This window comes from Vulpes vulpes, chromosome 6, assembly GCF_048418805.1.
Source record: "Vulpes vulpes isolate BD-2025 chromosome 6, VulVul3, whole genome shotgun sequence".
Taxonomy (NCBI): domain Eukaryota; kingdom Metazoa; phylum Chordata; class Mammalia; order Carnivora; family Canidae; genus Vulpes; species Vulpes vulpes.
The window spans coordinates 105,307,916-105,317,140 of NC_132785.1; the positions used below are offsets into that span (position 1 = coordinate 105,307,916).

Genomic DNA, 9,225 nt, shown 5'->3' on the forward strand with positions numbered 1-9,225 from the left:
CAGGCACATAGAACAGAATTGTGTCCAATCGTCCAATCTGAGAGTGCTCTCCTTTCATAGTTGGAACTATGAGGGATATTTATCACCCAAACCAGCCATCTCGAGAGTTCGATCCCTTGGGTCAGAGAAGGGTGTAGAAGGGCCGGGTGCAGAAGGGCACAGAGGAGAGCCCAGCTCCGGCAGCAGCTGCAGCTGGCTTTGGCAAGCAGGGCACACCAGAGAGAAGCCACCCTCCATGCAAGGAGAGGTGAAGACACCTTGGCACCTTACAAGGGACCAAGCCGACTGAGGACTCGCAGCAATGGAATCAGACCTCTGGTCAGAGTAAACAGACATGGCAGCAGCAACACCCAGAAGAGAGACTCAAACCAAAAAGGAGAGAAGCAAAAATCGCCAGATGCCCCAAGTGAGGTGTGAGGGGCAGAGGACAGAAAGTGCAGGGACACTTCTGTAGGTCCTGCAGAAGTGGTGTGGCTGCAGGGAGACCCCGAACCTTAGCCCATGGGATGTCTGAGCTCTCATGGGGGAGGCCGTCCCCAAGGTTAAGCCTGCGGACCCAGGGAGGGTGCATCCTGGAAGGTGCAAAAGAAGGTCCACAGCAGGGAGAATTGAGGGCAGAGGACAGGCAGGGCAGCAGATTCACAGCAAAGAGAGTCTTAAATTTCTAGAATTCTTTTTTATGGTCCTTGACCTTTCTCACTGGGGTGACCACTTAAAGGCACTCTAGAGGTTCACACAAAGACAAGAGAATGAGGGAATTCGAACAGGATCAGAACAGAATCATCTCCTTTAGACAGTGTCCTTGGAGACTAAAAGTTAATAGCAGAGCCACAATCTCTATGTATCTGTCTTCATCGTATTTTTGGCTGCAAGTAACAGGAGACCCAGCAGAAAGGAGTTGGAACTATGAGGGGTATTATTTACCTCCTTTTTTTTTTTTTAGATTGATTGATTGATTGATTGATTTGACAGAGAGAGAGAACATACAAGCAGGGGGAGGGGCAAAGAGAGAGGGAGAAGCAGGTTCCCCGCTAAGCAGGGAGCCTCACATGAGGCTCAATCCCAGGACCCCGGGGTCATGACCTGAGCCGACAGCAGGTGCTTAACCGAGTGAGCCACCCAGGCACCCCTATTTATCATCTCCTAAAACAAGAAGGTGACATAGGGCACCTGGAAGAACCCTGGCACGGACTCCTGGCCGTGGTGAGGACCCCGTGCTTGCCATCTTTCCCCACTGGCCCGCAGGCTGATGCCCCCTCAGGAGGGCTCTCCTCGTGGCTTTGGCAGTTTTAGGCATCCATGCAGATAACATTCAAGACAGAAAAAAGACGAAGCCCTCACTGTGTCACTTCTGTGTATGTGTGTGTGTGTGTCACTAAGTCCCTTCACAGAAGTGCCTCTCACAACATTCCCTCACATCTTTTCAGGCACGGTGTGACCGCCATACAATTGCCCAGGGCAATCTTTTAGCAAAGGAAACTAGACCAACAGACTGGTGGAGGCTGATAAATCTTCCTCCTGGGGGTCCTTTCCCTGAAAACGTGGCTGTCCAGGCAGAGTGGACAGAAGTGGGAGTCAGCGTGTGAGGGGGAAGGATGGAGGATCCAACTGCCCGTGGCATCCATGGTTCTGGCTAGCGGTCAGGGGCCTGGGGAGGGCACCCCCACCCGTGCCTGCTAAGCCCCTCCGTGGACCCTCTGTACGTGAGGACAGCTGTAACAGAGGAATGATTGAGGCCAGTGGAGGTTAAGTGACACAACAGGGCTTCTCAGCTCTCAAAGCTCCCCTTGCCCCCAACTCAGCCCTTTTCACCACCACTGCTCTTTCCCTGTAATATTTTAAATTACCTTACTTAAGGCCCATTGCGGGAAGATGTATTTTTTTCCGACTTTATTGAGATGTAATTGGCATATAATATTGTGTAATTTTAAGGTGTAAACCGTCATGATTTGATACACATATATTTTGCAAAATTATTACCACCATAGATGAGTTAACACATCTGTTACATCACATAATTATCTTGTGTGCCCTGAGAACATTGAAGTTCAGAACATTGAATGTCCTGAGAGAGATTCACTCTCTACTCCCAGTAGATCCTAAATACTTTCACGTGTACAGTACAGTATTGTTAACTAGTCACCACATGCACATCACATCCCCAGGACTTGTCTTATGGCCAGAAGTCTATACCTTTTGATCAGCACCTCCCACACTTTCCCCACCAGCGCCCCCCAGCCCCTGGAAACCACCACTCCACTCTCTGTTTTTATGAGTTGGCTTTTTGTTAGAGTCCACACATCAGTACATTTATGTAGTATTTGTATTTGTCTTTGACTTATCTCACTTAGCATCCCTTCAAGTTCCACCCATGTTGTCACAAAGGGCAGGATTTCTTTCTTAGGGCTAAAATTTATAACTATATATAGTTATGTATAGTTGTTATATAGTTGTACATTATATATGTATAATATATATGTATATACATTATAACATTATATAACATATATATAATGTTATATATATATACACACACACATATATATAAAACATTTTCTTTGTTCATCAATAGACAGACACATCAAAAAAAAAAAAAAAAGACAGACACATCAGTTATTTCCACGTCTTGGCTATTGTGAACAATGCTGCAGTAAACATGGGAATGTAGGTGTCTTCTTCAGATACATACTTAGAACTAGGATTCCTGGATTGTAGGGCAGTTCTATTTTTAATATTCTGAGGAACCTCTGTACTGTTTTTCCACAGTGGCTACACCAATTTACATTCTCGCCAACAGCACATGAAGGTCCCCTTATCTCCACATCCTCACCTACACTTCTTTTTTTCTCTTTTTTAAGATTTTATTTACTTATTTGAGACAGAGGAGAGGGAGAAAGCACAAGTGGAGGGGAGGGTGCAGAGAGAGAGGGAAAGGGAGAAGCAGACTCCCCTGCTGAGTGGGGAGCCCAACACCGGACTTGATCCCAGGACACTGAGATCATGACCTGAGCCAAAGCAGATGCTTAACTGACTGAGCCACCCAGACACCCCCTTGTCAACACTTCTTATTTCTTGTCTTTTTGATAATAGCCATTCAAACAGGTGTGATGTCTCGTTGTGGTTTCGAATGGCATTTCCTTGATGATTAGTGATATTGAGCATCTTTTCATGTACCTGTTGGCCATCTATAGGCCTTCTTTGGAAAAAATGTCTATTCCGTTCCTCTGCCAGTTTTTTAGTTGGATTACTTGGGGTTTTTGCTATTGAGTTGTATGAGTTCCTCACGTACTTTGGATATTCACCTCTTACCTGGTATATGGTTTCTAAATATTTTCTCCCACCTCCTAAGTTGCTTCCTCGTTTTGCTGACTGCTTCCTTTGCTTTGCAGAAGGATTTCAGTTAGATGTATCTCACTTAGCTATTTTTGCTTTTGTTGCTTGTGTTTTCAGTGTCAAAATAACAACAACAACAACAACAACTAACTAGTACTAAGACCAGTGCCAAGGAGTTTTTCCCTATGTTTTCTTCCAGGAGTTTTATGGTTTCAGGTCTTCTATTTAAGTCTTTAGTCCATTTTCAGTTCACTTTTGTGAGTGGCATAAGATGGGGATCTAGTTTTATGCTTTTATATGCAGATATTCAGTTTCCCTGGCACCACTTCTTGAGAAGACTATCTTTTCTTCCATGGGGTATTCTTGGTTCCCTTATCAAATATTAGTTGGGTATATATACATGGATTGATTTCTGGGCTCTTGGTTCCATTCCATTGATCAATGTGTCTGATTATATGCCAGTGCCACACAGTTTGGATTACTTAGCTTTGTGGTCTAGTTTAAAATCAGGGCATATGGGGATCCCTGGGTGGCTCAGTGGTTTGGGGCCTGCCTTTGGCCCAGGGTGCGATCCTGGAGTCCCGGGATCGAGTCCTGCGTCGGGCTCCGGCATGAAGCCTGCTTCTCCTTCCTCCTGTGTCTCTGCCTCTCTCTATATATCTATCATAAATGAATGGGTAGATCTTTAAAAAAATAAAATAAAATCAGAGTGTGTGATACCTCCAGCTTTGTTCTTTCTCAAGATTACTTTGGCTAGTCAAGGTCTTTTATGGTTTCATAAAAATTTTAGGATTGGTTTTTCCATTTCCATGAAAAAAATGCCATTAGGATTTTGATAGGGTTTGTATTGACTCTATAGATGACTTTGGGAAGTTTGGACATTTTAGCAATATTCATTCTTCCAATCCACAAACAGAAGATATCTTTCTATTAATTTGTGTCTTTTTAAATGTTCTTTACCAGTGTCTTATAGCTTTCTGTGTACAGATACTTCACCTCCTTGGTTACATTTATTCTTAATTTTTTTAGCATTTTTTAAATTGTTTTTAAAAATATTGTGAATGGAATTGTTTTTTTTTTTTTATTTCTCTTTCAGATATTACATTGTTAATGCATAGAAATGCAAATTATTTTTGTGGGCTGGTTTTGTGTCCTGCAACTTTATGGAATTCATTTTTTTAAATTCTAACAGGTTTTTTTGTGGAGTTTTTAAGGTTTTCTATATATAAGATCATGTCATCTGCATAACGAGATAATTTTACTCTTTCCTTTCCAATTTGGATGATCTCTCTCTCTCCCTCTCTCTCTGTCTTCCTGTTTTGGTCTCTCTCTTTCATCTTATTGCTCTGGCTAGGACTTCTAGTACTATGTTGAACAGTGGTAGTGAGAAGGGTCCCCCTAATCTTGTTCCTAATTTTGTTTTATGACTTACTTTTTTCTTGTTTTAAAGAAAAGGCTCTTAGCTGTTCACAGTTGAGTATGATGTTAGCTGTGACTTCTTTCATCTAGGGCCTGCAGTATGTTAAGGGATGTTATTTCTATACCTAGTTTGTTGAAAGCTTTTTATCATGAAAGGGTGTTGTATTTTGTTAAATGCTTTTCTTGGATTGGGAGGATTATGTAATTGTTTTAGGATCATGCGATTTTTATCCTTCATTCCATAAATGTAGTATATAGTGTTTGTTGATTTGTATATATTGAACCTTGCATCCCAGGCAGAAATCCCATTCAATCATGGTATATGATCCTGTTTATATACTGTTGAATTTGGTTTGCTAGAATTTTGTTAAGAATTTCTGCATCTATATATCCATCAAGGATATTGACCTATGGTTTTCTTTTCACATGGTGTCCTTTTCTGGCTTTGACATAAGGGTAGTGCTGGCCTCATAAAATGAGTTTGGGAGTGTTCCCTCCTCTTCAACTTTTTTGAAAGAGGTTGAGAAGAATTGGCATTACTTCTTTAAACATTTGTGTAATTCACCAATGAAACCATTTGGTCTTGGGCTTTACTTTGTGGGATGGTGGTCAATATCCTTGGTCATTATTGTTCTGTTCAGGTTTTCTATCTGTTCTTGCAGTCTTGGTAGACTGTATGTTTCTAGGAATTTATTTCTTTTAGGTTATCTTATTTGTTTGTGTAGAATTTTTCTTAGTAGCCTCTGTGGTCCTTCATATTTTGTAGTATCAATTATAATGTCTCTTCTTTCTTTTATACCTTTGTTTATTTGAGTCCTCTTTCTTCTTGTCTTCGTTAGTCTAGCTAAAGATTTGTCAACTTTATCTTTTGAAAAACTCAACTTGTAGTTTTACTGATTCTTTCTATTCCTATTCTTCTCATCTTTATGATTTCCTTCCTTCTGCTAACTTTGGGCTTAGTTTGTTCTTTTTCTAATTTCTTAAGATATAAAGTTAGGTTGTTTATTTGAGATCTTTCTTTTTTAACATGTGCATTTATTGCTATAACCTCTTAGAACTGCTTTTGCTGCATGGCATAGTTTTGATATGTTGTATTTTTATTTTCAGTTATTTCAAGATTATTTCTGATATCCCTTTATATTTCTTTATTGACCTATTGGTTGTTCAAGAATGTGTTGCTTAATTTCCACACATTTGTGAATCTTTCAGTTTTTCTCCTCTTATGAATTTCTAGTTTTATACCATTGTGATTTAAAAAGATATGATTTCGGGGCAGCCCGGGTGGCCCAGCACTTTAGTGCCGCCTTCAGTCCAGGGCCTGATCCTGGAGACTCAGGATCGGGTCCTACGTCGGGCTCCCTGCATGGAGCCTGCTTCTCCCTCTGCCTGTGTCTCTGCCTCTGTGTGTGTGTGTGTGTGTGTGTGTGTGTGTGTCTCATTAATAAAATAAATAAAATCTTTTTAAAAAAAGATATGATTTCAATCTTCTACAAATTTGTTAATGCTTGCCTGGTGACCCAACATAGGGTCTATCCATGTGCACTTGAGAAAGATGTGTATTCTGCTGCTGTTGGAGAGAATATTCTGTGTATGTCTGTTAGTTCCATTTGGTCTAGATTATTATTCAGGTTGAGAAAACTGTGTTTGGCCACAAAGTTAGATGATATATTTAATGTGACAATAATGAGATGTGGCCATTTTGATGGAAACAGCATGGGGTTTAGAATCAGGAAGACTTAGTTTTATTCTTCACTCCATTTTCCAGTTGAGAGGCACTGGGTAGTTACTTAATCTCTGTAGACCCACCATCACCACAATTTCTTTGGCATGAGTCCTTTCATGGAAGGCAATGCTATGAGGGATACCATGATAACAAATGAGGCACTCTATAAGTTCACAAAAAACAATGCTGGCCTGAGGGCTGAGAACAAGGAGGCGGAGAAACAAATGTCCTTATTTGTCTCTTCTCTCACCCTCCAATCTTCAATACTATTCCCCACCTTGGCCAAACCCAACAAGAAGCTAAAAGACAAAGAAGGAAGAAGAAGGGGTAGGGAGAGGGGCAGTATATACAAAAGAGAATATCTGGTACAATTGTCTTATGCGCTTGACACATACTACCAGATGTATGGATATAAATGGATATTATTTATATTATTTTTTAATTTTCAGAATCCTAAAGGCAAATTAAAAAAAAAATAAGTCAAACTTCCCATATATAAGAAAACCAGACCATGTGTTAGAGACCACATTCCCTGGCTTTCCTATTCCCCTCTTCTTTCATCCAAAGATCAAAGCATGCTAAAGGAAAATTAGTATCTCCTGAAATTCAACTATTTGAGGAAAATTGTGAGAAGTGTGTTTGAAATAGTTTTATGATCTTCCTGCTCATGTAAATACAATATGGGCCCCCCTCTCAGACTGTCTGTTTGTGTCAAACAAGTTCCTCCACTCTAACTAAACCAACCTGTCAGTGGAGCCAGACACTCGGTAAACAAGTCTGACAGAAGTTGTGGTAATGACAACATGGAAGGCCATCTATCTTCTGCTATGATGACAGCATCAATAGTGCACGCATCTTGAGTAGTTTTTCCTAAAGTGATGATTCCAGCGGACCATTTGATATAGTCACACTCTCTGCCCTGTACCCATCAATGACCAGCAAGTGATGACAGGTCACTATTCCATTCTAAACTCAAGAGCCAAACTTGTGTAGTCAATGCAGATTTCTCCTAGCTCAGAGATGACTCAGTGTACAATAAGAGTCAATGAATTACACATGGGATTAGACATACGTGCACACCCCTCTCCTGCCTCCTATTCTCATTCTTTCTCCTTTCTCCATTTCTCCTTGCTGCCTCAGATCCACAGGTCCCTTACCTGTGTATCCAGGCAGACTGAATCAGCATATCCAACCAAACATCCCAACCTTTGAGGGGTGGAGCACATTTCCTGAGCCCAGAAGAAAACCAGGTTAATTCTTTTTTTTTTTTTTCCAGGTTCATAATTTATTGTACAAATTGAGTATCACATGATGAGTTTACATTAGCTTTTCCAAGCATGGGAACTTAAAAGATGAGGTCCAAGTTAAAGTCCATTTATGTTGCTTTCACAGCTGGTGTTTTTTTAGACCTTAATTTGAAGTATGAAATCATCAAAGCAATGCCTCCGTATGTGGCCAATACACAATTCATTCTACCTGTGAGATTATAAGAGTTGAAATATTTTTTGATACCAGTGAAATGGAATTGGGCATCAGTTTCTGGACCTGCCATGATTTCAATCTCTAATTCCTTTCCCCAGTTCTCCCCTGTTCTCGCTCCCCAAAGCAAAGACCTAGCAGCGTTCCTGCTCAGGAACGGTCGGAGTTTTGACCAGGTTAGATTCTTTTTTTTTTTTTTTTTTTATGACCAGGTTAGATTCTAAAGCAGATCAGTTTTCCTTCTTGAGACAGTAACTGATATAGCCTCCAGTTTTGATTACTTAAGACCTTGGATGTTGGTCCTTGGTTGTTTATTTCACAAATTAGATTCTTCTGGTGGCTTGACTCATCACAGGTATGCCAGATACTGACCAGTTAGTTCCCCTCGGGAATTAATGTTTGAATCCCTCCCATGCCCACCCCTTACTCAACTGCTGAATGAGAGAAAGTATTTTTAATTGGATTCCTGTTTTGATAAGATTTTATGTGTTGCCTTTAAAACAAACACAAAAAGAACATCCTCTCTTCTCGCTCTTCCAACTTGTAGCAAAAGGAATTAAATAATAATAATAATAATAATAATAATAATAATAATAATCACATTGAGGGGAACAAGACAGAGGAAGGAGGTGTTCTCTCAACAATAAGAAATGTCTCAGTAACTATAACTTAATTTAGAAACTTATGGATAATTCCAAAGAGGGAAAGTTTTAGTACAAAGTATGCTTCTTCTAAAAGCAGCCATTGTCTTTATGTAATGGATATGCGGAAGAACTTTTTGTCATCTGTGCCTAGAGCTATTTGCTTCAATTATCTTGGTGGATTTCAAATCTACCTCCTCTTCTTCCCTTGAAAGAGAGAACATTGTTTATTAAAAAGGAGATCCAGTTCTCTTCTAAAGTATCAGGTGCCTACACTGTCACAGAAAAAAAGTGTCTATAAACAACCTCCTCTGCAGGAGTGGGTGTAGGATCCTTGCTCAGATAAGATTAATCTTGAGTGTCACACCTTTAGAGCAGGGTTTCTCAACCCAATTTGCACATTAGAGTTACCTGGGGGATTGTGGAAAAGGGTGGTATATATATATATATATATATATGTACAATATATATATATATATACTGATTGGGCCTCACCCTGAAGAATCTGATTTAATTGGTATGAAGTAGGGCCAGATCAGTAGGTTTTAAAAGTTCTGGGACACCTGGGTGGCACAGTGGTTGAGTGTCTGCCTTCGGCTCAGGGCGTGATCCCGGGGTCATGAAATCGAG

At 40.4% G+C, this 9,225-nt stretch overlaps 1 pseudogene; it reads right to left on the reverse strand.

The window, feature by feature from the left end:
* Nucleotides 1-7,730: 7,730 nt before the first annotated feature.
* Nucleotides 7,731-8,065, reverse strand: LOC112927131 (ATP synthase membrane subunit K, mitochondrial pseudogene; annotated as a pseudogene).
* Nucleotides 8,066-9,225: the final 1,160 nt, after the last annotated feature.